Consider the following 12,284-nt stretch of genomic DNA (forward strand, 5'->3'; position numbering starts at 1 on the left):
GACTGGTTGCCAACCAGGGCTACCTGAAAATAAATAACTAAAATAAAAAATAAAGGAAACTCTCTGGAGCTACAGAGAAATGCACCCGCCTCCTGGGCACATTTTTCTAAACTGAGTCTGGTAGGAGGGGCATAGAGGAAAGGAGCCAGCACACACATACACACACTAAAGGTTTTTAAAGTGCCAGGCTCCAATGGACCCAATCTATACCCCATGGTACTAAAGTACAGTTCCCCGGTATCCACTAGGACGTAAGAGAAAAGTCAACGCACTGAGGTGGGCGCCCAGTATCCCTTATAGACTACGAGAAAAGGATTTACCTGTAGGTAATTAAAATCCTATTTTCTCTAGCATCCATAAGGGATACTGGGGTTACTTAGTACAATGGGAGCATCCCAAAGCTTCCAGAACGGGCGGGAATGTGTGAAGACGTCTGCAGCACCGCCTGCCCAAACTGGGAATACTCTTTGGCCAGGGTATCAAACTTGTAGAACTTCACAAAGGTGTTCTTCCCCGACCAGGTAGCTGCTCGGCATAGTTGCAAAGCCGAGACTCCACAGGCAGCCGCCCAGGAAGATCCCACCGATCTTATAGAGTGGGCCTTCAGAGACTGAGGAACAGGTAAGGCTGCCGAGACATAGGCCTGTTGGATAGTCAACCTAAGCCAACGAGCAATGGACTGCTTAGAAGCAGGGCAACCCTTTTTCTGCGCATCATAGAGCACAAACAGGGAATCCGTCTATCTGATCCGAGCCATCCTCTTGACATAGATCTTCAAGGCTCGCACAGCATCCAATGCCGCCGGAGGAGCAGAAGTGACAGAACTAGATGAGACCACAATAGGTTGGTTCAAGTGGAATGCAGAGACAACTTTCGTCAGGAACTGCTGTCTAGTCCTGAGCTCTGCTCTGTCTTCGTAAAAGACCAAGTATGGACTTTTACACGATAAGGCCCCGAGTTCTGAGACTCGGTGAGCAGAAGCCAGGGCCAGTAACATCACCGTCTTCTACGTGAGGTACTTGTCTTCTACCGTCATCAACGGTTCAAACCAGGAGGACTGTAGAAAATTCAATACTACATTCAAATCCCAGGGTGCCGTTGGTGGCACAAAGGGAGGCTGTATGTGAAGTACCCCTTGCAAAAAAGTCTGAACTTCTGGCAACATTGCCAACTTCTCCTGGAAGAAAATAGAGACGGCCAAAATCTGGACCTTAAGGGAGCCCAGACGTAGGCCCATATCCACTCCAACCTGCAGGAAATGCAAGAAGTGTCCCAGGTGAAAATCCGCAGAAGGATACGTCCGCTCCTTGCACCAAGAGACATATCTCCTCCAGATATGATGATAGTGCTTTGACATCACAGGCTTCCTGGCCTGAACCATGGTTGCAATAACCTTTTTGGAAAGGCCTTTGCGAGCTAGGATGTTCCGCTCAACCACCATGCTGTCAAACGAAGCCGCTGTAAGTACGGGTAGACGAACGCTACCTGTTGAAGATCTCCTCTCAGTGGCAGAGGCCACGGATCTTCAACGGACATTTCCAGAAGATCCGCGTACCATGCCCCCCCGAGGCCAGTCTGGGGCAATCAGAATTGCCTGGACTCTTTGATGCCCGATTCTCTTTAGCACCCTTGGGAGCAACGGAATCGGAGGAAACAGATAGACCCACCGGAAAGGCCATGGCATCATCAGTGCATCCACTGCTATCACCTGTGTCCCTGCTTCTTGAACAATACAGGCGAAGCTTCTTGTTGAGCCGAGAAGCCATCAGGTTGATCTGCGGGCAGACCCACATGTCGGTGATCTGCTAAAAACCTGTTGGAGGAGGACCCATTCTGCCGGGTGGAGGTCGTGATGACTCAGGAAGTCCACTTCCTAGTTGTCTACCCCAGGAATAAAGATGCCCAACATTGCTCTTGCATTTCTTTCTACCCAGAAGAGTATCCTTGACACTTCTCGCAGGCAGGCTCTGCTCTTTGTTCCTCCCGGTCGATTGATGTATGCCACTGCCGTGGCATTGTCAGACTGAACTTGAATGGCCTGATCCCAGAGCAGAGGAGAGGCCTAAAGCAGAGCGCTGTAGGTCGCCCGAAGATCTAGAATGTTGATCAGAAGTAGGGCTTCGTGGGTTGACCACCTGCCCTGGAACTTAGCCCCTCAGGTGACAGCTTCCCATCCCCTCAGACTCGTGTCCGTTGCGAGGAGGATCCAATCAGGTCATTCCATGAAAACAGGGGCATGTAATGTTTGTTACCGGTTTTCAATCCTCTCTCTCAAATCATCTAACAATGACAAGATGCCAAGATTTGCATCAAAATTAAAGCATATCCTGTACCACACAAACAACATTTAATTTGCACAAAAGATTCAAAACACACATTCAAATATATTTCACATGACTTGTTTAGTCAAAATGTAACATTTGTTACCATGGAATGACCCAATCCTGAATCCCTAAACTTCTACCTTCCAGCAGGTTTGAGGACTGTAGCCACCATAGGAGGGAAATCCTGGCCTGAGGTGAGAGGCATATGATCCGATGCATCTGAAGATGTGATCCGGACCACTTGCTCAGGAGATCCAATGGAAATGGTCTGGCATGGAACCTTCCGTACTGGATCGTCTCATAGGAGGCTACCATCTTTCCCAACAATCGTGCGCAAAGATGGATGGAGATCCGATTCGGCCTTAGAACCACTCGAACCATCTCCTGGGGCGTCCTTGCCTTGTCCTCTGGGAGGAATACCTTCTGACCCACTGTATCCAGAAATGTTCCCAGGAACAGGAGCCGCTGAGTTGGCTTCAGGTGAGACTTCTACAAATGTAGAATCCACCCATGATGTGACAGAAGCTGAATAGTGCGGTTGATATTGAGCAATAGAAGCTCCCTGGATCTTGCCTTTATTAAGAGAACGTCTCGGTAAGGAACAATGTTGACCCCCTGGACTCGGAGCTGAAACATCATTTCCACCATCACATTCGTGAAGACCCTAGGAGTCGTGACCAGTCCGAAGGGCAGTGTCTGGAACTGGTAGTTGCCGTTCAACAGGGCAAACCGCAGGTAAGCCTGGTGAGGCGGCCAAATTGGGATATGGGGATATGCATCCTTTATATCCAGCGAAACCATGAACTCCCATTCTTCCAGACCCGCAATCACTGCTCGCAAGGATTCTTGAAATTGAAGACCTTTAGGTACCACAAACAGGTTGGAGTAGTAACCCTCTCCCTGTTGTTGCTGTGGCACTGGAACAATGACCTGGGACTGGACCAACTTTAGGATGGCCTGTTGCAGTGTAACTCGCGTATCCTCCAAAACTAGTAAGCTTGATTTGAAAAATCGATGTGGAGGAGCACTGTCGAACTCCAGCTTGTAGCCCTGAGAAGTAGCTCCCTTACCCAGGCATCCTGGCAGGAGCTTTTCCATATGTGGCTGAAGTGACGCAACTGAGCTCCCACCTCGAGATATCCTCGGGATGGGTGGACATTGTCATGCCGAGGCCTTGGTAGAAGCAAAGCTGGTGCTTTGTTCCTGAGAACCTGCTGTGGCTGGTTTCTTGTCTTGCCCGTGGTGCCTCTTGCAGCATTTGAGGCGCCTCTGGCTCTTGACCTAAATCTAGCGGTCCGAAAGGACAACCCCGGGTAGGAGCGTCTGGCCGGTGGGGCTTCAGAGGGGAGAAATATGGGTTTCCCCACAGTAGCTTTTGAAATCCACGTATCCAACTCAACCCCAAATAGCCACTCTCCTGAGAAAGGAAGAGACTCCACACTGCACTTAGAATCTTCTGTCTGCTATCCACTGACGCAGCCACAAAGCTCTGCGCACAGACAATGCCATGGCAGTAGTCCTTGCAGTAATAGCGCCTATCTCCTTGATGGAATCACGCAAGACTCGGGCAGTATCCTGAAGGTGTTTTATCAGTGTAACCATATTCACCAGAGACCTATCCCCCGCAAGGCCCTCATGTATCTGGCCCGCCCAGGTGTGAATGGCATGAGTCATCCAGTAACCCGCAATCACAGATCTTTGTGATACACCAGCTGCTGTGTAAATAGACTTAGTGTAGTCTCTATCTCCATATCTGGGTGGTCTTCAGTTTGCCGGCTGTTGGGATCCAGGCGCCGAAATCCCGACACCTGGCATAACGACACCTTTTCTCCCTTTTGGGGGTCCACGACACCCCTGGAGGGAGAATAGATAGTGTGGCGCGTGTGGTGTGCCACCGTCCCCGCAGGGGCTCATTTGCGCTCGCCTAGCTGTCGGTATGCGGGCGGTCAGAATTCCGGTGCCGGTATGATGGCCGCCGGGAGCCTGGTCGCCGGCATACCATACTACACCCCCCTATCCCCAGGTTCCTCTAATGCAAAGGAGCCCAGAGCTGGTAGTACCACCTTCTTAGAGAGGCGGGAGACCAATATGTCCACAGCCGGGGGATGGTCCCAATTTTTAATGCTTTCAGGGTTAAATGGGAAAGTGCTTAGAAAACGTCTTGTAACCTGGAATTTTTTATCAGAGTTTTTCCAGGCCAACTTAAACATGTCATCTAGTTCCTTTGAATCAGGGAAAGTGACAAAACCCCTATTCTGTGAGGAGAAGATCGACTGTTGTTCTGCAGCATCTTCCGCTGGGATTTTGAACACATCCCTGACAGCAAGTATGAGGGGTTCAATCCCCTGCGCCGGAGATGAATCCTCTGTAATAGGTTACAGCTCTTCCCCCTCCTCTTGTCCCTCTTCATCAGATTCCGGGAGTAAGTCAGGCAGCCCACGCTTATGTGGCCCTGAGCTAGGGAGAGGGGTCCGTCTGTCATCTGCCCTTGCAGCCAGGTCTGCTACAGCCTGCTGCAGCTGCTGTGTCTTTCGACTATTTGCAGAGAACATATCCACCATCATGGATTTTATAGAAACTAACCAGGATGGCTCTTGAACCTCCCCCACCAGCTGCCGCACTAACTTGGGAGGACTGGCTGCATTGTTCACATGAGAGGGAACCAGCCACGGAGGGGGAGAATCTGGTATTACATACCATGCATAATTGGTGTTTTACCATGTTTATAGGAGACAAAACACACACACAGGCATGTATATAGCAAGCCTGCCCAGACTGGTATGTGTGTAAGAGAACCAGAGAGAAAGGACCAGCACACCAAGCCTAGCAGACTCAGTAAGACTGCAGGCTGTTAATACACTGAAGCTCTGTGTCGACACCGGAGCTTGTTGCTGTTACAGTACAGGAATTATAACATAATCTGCGTCTCTCCCCCTTACTAACAGCCCTGTACCAGTCTCCTGCGTATCTGGAGTGTCCCTGGAGGAGCTGTGTTCCGTGCTGCTGGAAGCAGAGGAAGGCGTCAGGAAGCCGCTGGTCCCGCTCTGAGCTAGCTCCGCCCAATGTAATGCCGCCAGAGCTATGTGTTTTATTTATACTGGCCAAAGTCTCCAAACAGTGCCAAACGAAGTATGAATACTTGTTTCCACCTAATCGCTGCCAGTGTACACAGAGGGGTTATGGGAATCCCACTTGGAGGGGCCGGATGCCGCCCCTGCGATCGTGCCGTGCCAAGAACTAAGGCCCCCCTAGCGTGACCCCCGGTGTGTACTCACCACTCTTCTCACCTTCAGGCTATGTTAGGGGTGTGTGGTGTGCTGCAGTTGTGTGCGCTAAGGTGCCGTGCCCGCGGTACAACAACCTCTCAGGGCGGTGGTCCTGCAGCGGGGAAGCGGCTCTGACACCTTACAGAGGCTGGTGATCGCCCCCCCAACTCCCAAGGCCCAGACAGCAGACCGAAAATAACAAACGTTTAAAATAAACTGAAGAAAAATCATCTGGAGCTCCAGAGCGGCATCCTCTCCTGAGGGCACTTTTTGCTAAACTGCCTGTGGGAGGGGCATAGACGGGAGAAGCCAGCACACCCAGTTGAAGAAATTTACAGTGCACCGGCTCCTTTGGACTCCATCTATACCCCATCGTACTAAGGGACCCCAGTATCCCTTATGGGTGCTAGAGAAATAGGGGCTGGTGGCTCCTGATGTATGAGATACACCAGAGAGTGTGAGGAGGAGACTGGTCAGATCTCTGGGCTGGTAACACAGTGACATGATGTGAGGGGAGAGCAGGAGTATAATAGGGGCTGATGGCTCCTGATGTATGAGATACACCAGAGAGTGTGGGGAGGAGACTGGTCAGATCTCTGGGCTGGTAACACACAGTGACATGATGTGAGGGGAGAGCAGGAGTATAATAGGGGCTGATGGCTCCTGATGTATGAGATACACCAGAGAGTGTGGGGAGGAAACTGGTCAGATCTCTGGGCTGGTAACACAGTGTCATGATGTGAGGGGGAGAGCAGGAGAATAATAAGGGCTGATGTCTCCTGATGTACGAGATACACCAGAGAGTGTGGGGAGGAGACTGGTCAGATCTCTGGGCTGGTAACACACAGTGATATGATGTGAGGGGGAGAGCAGGAGTATAATAGGGGCTGATGGCTCCAGACTCCACACTGGGAAAATACATATTCTTCATTAGTCTGTACTGACAGAGGAGGGTGTAGTATAAGAGATTGCTGTAGTGACTGAGAAAGGAGAATATGTGACTCTTTTCTGTAATAAGTGTTTATTACTCACCTGTGCTGATATCTGTAGGAATCTCCTCCTCCTTACACTGCTGATCACCCCTCACATACATCTCTTCTTCTCCCTCTATATCTTCTGACTTTATATCAGTCACATACGTCTCTTCTTCTCCCTCTATATCTTCTGACTTTATATCAGTCACATACGTCTCTTCTTCTCCCTCTATATCTTCTGCCTTTATATCAGTCATATACGTCTCTTCCTCTCCCTCTATATCTTCTGCCTTTATATCCGTCACATACGTCTCTTCTTCTCCCTCTATATCTTCTGCCTTTATATCAGTCACATACGTCTCTTCTTCTCCCTCTATATCTTCTGCCTTTATATCAGTCACATACGTCTCTTCTTCTCCCTCTGTATCTTCTGCCTTTATATCAGTCACTTCTTCTACTTCTATGTCTTCTGTTTTAATATCAGACAGACATTCTACCTAAAAAAAGGAGATTTATGGTAGACTTACCATTGTTAAATCTCTGTCTGCGAGATACAGTACACTAGGTTCCACAGGGAATACATGGGGGTGTAGAGGTGGATCTTGATCCAGAGGCATCAACAGGCTAAAGCTTTAGACTGTCCCAGGATGCATTGTGAGGCCTCCTCTATAACCCCGCCTCCAGGCACTGTGAGCTCAGTTTTGTTATCCAGTCCAATGCAGAAGCAGGTAAAAGAGACGGCAGATGTTAGTCACATAGAACCATGTTCTCACGTCGGGAGAAGGGACCAGCGGCTAATGCCATACAAGCCCAAAGAAGATAAGTGCGTAAGGGTGGGCGTCCTGTGGAACCCAGTGTACCTCGCAGAAAGAGATTTAACCATGGTAAGTCTACCATAAATCTCATTTTCTGCAGCGGGGTACACTGGTATTCCGCAGGGAATACATCGAGGATGTCCTAAAGCAGATCCTCAAGGGAGGGGACGCATCTTAGCAGGTATGAGAACCCGGCATACAAAGGAAGCATCCTGGGAGGCAGAAGTATCAAAGATATAGAACCTAATGTTCACAGAGGACGACGTATCCTCCTTGCACAATTGTTCTGCGGATGCGCCACGGTGTGCCACCCAAGAAGGTCCAACAGACCGAGTAGAATAGCAGCAGGAGCCGGGAGCCCAGCCTGCGTATAGGCTTGTGCAATCACCATTCTAATCCATCTGGCTAAGGTTTGCTCATTTGCAGGTCAGCCACATTTGTGGAAACCAAACAGAACGAAAAGGGCATCTGACCTCCTAATAGAGGAAGTCCTTTCCACATATATACGGAGAGCCCTTACCACATCCAAAGACCGCTCATCAGAAGAGATGAAGGTCGGAACCACAATCTCTTGGTTAAAGTGAAACGATGACACCAACTTAGGTAAATAACTGGGGGGAGTTCGGAGAACTGCTCGGTCACGATGAAATATCAAAAAGGGTGGATGACAGTATAAAGCGCCTAAGTTAGATACCCTTCAAGCAGAGGCAATAGCCAATAAGAAAAGGACCTTATCCGTAAGCCATTTAATGTCCACTGACTCAAGAGGTTCAAATGGAGACCCTTGCAGGGCATTCAGGACAACAGACAAATCCCATGGAGCCAAGGAGGGACACAGGGAGGCTGAATCTGTAGTACACCCTGAGTGAATATATGAGCGTCAGGCATAGATGCATTTTTCCTCTGAAACCACACCGACAATGCAGATATGTGAACCTTGAGGGAGGCCAGACGAAGTCCTAAATCCAGGCCTTGTTGCAAAAAAGCCAGAAGTCTGGAAGTACTAAACTTCGAAGCATCGTAATTCTTGGCAGCACACCATGTGAAGTAAGAATTTCAGACCCTATAATAAATCTGTGCAGAAGCCGGTTTGCGGGCCTTTAGCATAGTTTGAATAACCGCCTCGGAGACTCCTTTGGCCCTCAGGAGTGAAGCTTCAAGAGCCACACCGCCAAAGCCAGTACGGCCAGGTCTGGATAAATACAAGGGCCCTGAACAAGTAGTAGAAGAGGAAGCACTATCGATAGACCCTGCAGGTCTGAGAACCAATGCCGTCTGGGCCACGCTGGAGCGACAAGAAGTGCTATTTCTCCTTCTTGTTTGAATTTCCATAGTACCCTGGGCAGAAGTGACATCGGAGGGAACACGTACGGCAGCCGAAAGTTCCATGGAATTGCCAGTGCGTCCACAAACGCTGCTTGAGGATCCCTTGTTCTTGATCCGAAGACCAGAACTTTGTGATTGTGTTGAGATGCCATCAGGTCTACATCTGGTAGGCCCCACTTGTCCATTAGGATTTGAAAGACTTACTGATAAAGACTCCACTCTCCGGTGAGCACGTCCTGACGACTGAGGAAATCCGCTTCAGAAATGAGGACTCCCGGAATGAACACCGCTGATATTGCTGGCAGATGACATTCCGCCCAACTAAGGATTTTCGACACTTTCAACATTGACATGCGGCTTCGAGTGCCGCCTTGATGGTTTATGTAAGCCACCGTGGTGGCATTGTCTGATTGTACTGGAACAGGCCTGTTCTGTATCAGAGGCAGGGCGAGAGTCACAGCACTGAACACTGCCCACAATTCTAGAATGTTTATCGGGAGGAGAGATTCCTCCTTGGTCCACCAATCCTGGAGAGAGTGTTGCTCCAGCACCGCGCCCCAACCCCTCAGACTGGCATCTGTAGTCAGTAGGACCTAGTTGGGGATACAGAAGGGATGGCCCCTGCTCAAATGCTGGTCCTGTAGCCACCATCTTAGTGACAGACGAACCTCTGGAGTCAAGGAGATCATTTGAGACCTGATCCGATGAGGCAGGCCATCCCATTTGGAAAGGATTAACCTCTGTAGAGGACGGGAATTAAATTGAACATACTCTACCATGTCTAAAGCTGACACCATGAGTCTTCGTACTTGCATCGCCGAGTGTGTCGACACTCTAGGGTGAGAGAGGAAGTATCTGATCCTGTCCTGAAGTTTCAGGACTTTCTCTGGAGACAGAAACAGTCTTTGGCTATGTGTGTCAAGCAGTGACCCCTGGTGCACCATGCTACGAGCAGGGACCAGCGAGGACTTCTTCCAGTTGATAAGCCAGTGGTGGGCTTGTAGGAAGCGTACCATCCGTTGCAGATGACTGAGGAGGACATCTTCGGAGTTCGCTAGGAGCAGCAAGTCATCCAGATATGGCAGGATCCTGATTCCCTGGCGATGGAGATGAGCCGTCATCATGGCCATGACATTGGTGGTGAAGAGTCCGAGGGACCGTGGCCAGTCCAAATGGCAGAGCCTGGAACTGATAGTGAAGGTTGCCAATAGCAAACCGCAGATATAGCTGATGTGATATGGCAGTAGGTATATGCAGATAGGCATCCTGTATATCCAGGGATACCATATAATCACCAGGTTCCATGGCCAGTACAATCGAGCGCAGCGTTTCCATACGGAACTTGGACACTCTCACAAATTTGTTCAGTGATTTGAGGTTGAAGATAGGCCAGGAAGATCCATTGGGTTTCGGGACTAGAAACAGGGTTGAATAGTATCCCCTGCATCTCTGGGACAGGCAGCACCACCACTCCTGTATCCAGGAGGGAACGCACAACCAGGTGTAGAGCTTGCGCCTTCAACGGGTCCAAAGGAATAACCGTCGTTCGGAGCTGGCGAGGGGGACGTCTCTTGAAAGAGACTGCGTACCTGTGAGAGACGACCTCTCACACCCATGCGTCTGAAGTGACATTTAACAAGACCTGGGTGAATCGCAGAAGTCGGCCTCCCACGCTGGGGTCCCCCAGGGGGAGGCCCGCCCCGTCATGCAGCAGGCTTGTCTGGTTTGGAAGCAGGCTAACGGGCAGATCAGGATTGTTTTCTTTTGGGCTTAGTGGTTTTGGGAGCACCTGACCTTTTGCTTTCCCTTGAGGTCGAAAGGAACGAAAAGTGCTAGTCTTCGGAGCTGAAGGATTAGTAGCTGGGAGAAACACAGTCTTAGCAGTCGCCAAGTTAGTCACTCTCTTCCCCACAAAAGGTTGTCTCCCTTGAAAGGGAGGTCTTTTTGGAGTCCAGGTCCACCTTCCATGACTTCAACCACAGAATACGCTGAGCCAGGATGGACGTAGTCGACGCCTTGGCCGCCAACACACCTGCCTCAGAGGACACCTCCTGAATATAGTGGGAGGCGGTGGTAATGTGAGACAGGTATAGTCTGGCAGTGTCAGATATATCCGGAGGTAGCTCTTCCTCTAATGCCTGAACCCATACTTCAATACCTTTAGCAGCCCAGGAGGCCCCTGTAGTGGTCTATGTACAGTACCGGTAAGACTGTAAATAGATTTCAGGCATCCCTCCACACGCTTATCTGTTGGTTCCTTCAGTGAGGTAACAGTGGTGACCGGCAGAGTAGATGACACCACAAGACGGGTGACATGGGAATCTATTGGAGTCTAGATGCAGCTACTCAGAGAAGATGGCGCCCTGTGTCTCAGTCAGGGAGCGAGGTAGAGTGTGAGGCAGCTCCAGGGCGGGAACACCAGCCGTAGATGGCGCCCGGAGCTGGGGGAGAGGCAACAGGTCAGCTCCTTATCCCCTATGCTGGTCCTCACCACCGGGTACCATGGAGCCTTATTAAAAGGGATATTTTACTATCCAACCTGTGCTCTCATGCCCTGGTGGATATAGTGGGGTCCCTGCTCTGTCACAGTGTCCACGCCAGCGTCACGATCCGTCTCCTTAAACCGCGATGGAAACACGATTTAATGGTGGGTTCCGCCTGGGGGACTCTCTTACCTCCTCCCTTAGAAGCAGTCACGTGATCCAGGAGAGCGTCTGCGGTGGTGTGCCTAGGAACCGGAGCGCCTCCGCCACAAGTATCCGGGAACAGAGCCAGCGGGAGTATGCGACGCCGCTGGGGAAGTGACGGAGCCGCAGCACAGAATGTCACACTGACCTATGAAGTGCTGCGACCCTTGAAGTCTTCTATAAGCTTTTTCGGGGCTGCCCAGCGCAGCCCCCCATGTCATGTGACCTGCTCTGCAGGCCCCAACTCTAATACTGAGCTCACAGTGCCTGGAGGCGGGGTTATAGAGGAGACCCCGCAATGCATCCTGGGACAGTCTAAAGCTTCAGCCTGTTGGTGCCTCTGGAACAAGATCCAGCTCTACACCCCCAATGTATTCCCTGTGGAACACAGTGTACCCCGCTGCAGAAACAAAAAAATATACTATAATGACATTTACATACAGTCAGATAAACAGAGGTGAAACAGTATAATATCAGTGTATAATACACACAGCTTCTCTACAGATCATATAGTGACAGTCACTTTGGTATATTGGGGAGACCCTAAATCCCACCTACCTGATCCTCCTGTGGGATCCTGTGATTCTCCTCTGTACAATCCTGGGAATACAGAGGACGGGGACATCTCTCTGGGGTATCTCTGTTACTGGGCCCATCTGTAGGAGACACACAGTGACTAAGTACAGTGTATATATGTTATTATCAGGTGATGTGTATATAGGGGTCCCCATACCTGCTCCACCCTGTACAATACATGACAGTCTCCTCTTACCCAGTGATGTGAGGGGCCGGTGATTCTCCATCATCACGTCCTTGTACAGACCCCTGTGTTCCTCTATATACTCCCCCTCCTGCATGGAGACATAGACAGTGACACCATGACACCTTATAG

The 12,284-nt window shown here is 50.2% G+C and overlaps 1 pseudogene; it reads right to left on the bottom strand.

The window, feature by feature from the left end:
- The window catches only part of LOC134983729 (zinc finger protein 585A-like), a 37,705-nt pseudogene that overhangs the window by 14,851 nt on the left and 10,570 nt on the right, over positions 1 to 12,284 (bottom strand).

Source organism: Pseudophryne corroboree (assembly GCF_028390025.1).
Source record: "Pseudophryne corroboree isolate aPseCor3 chromosome 3 unlocalized genomic scaffold, aPseCor3.hap2 SUPER_3_unloc_22, whole genome shotgun sequence".
NCBI lineage: Eukaryota > Metazoa > Chordata > Amphibia > Anura > Myobatrachidae > Pseudophryne > Pseudophryne corroboree.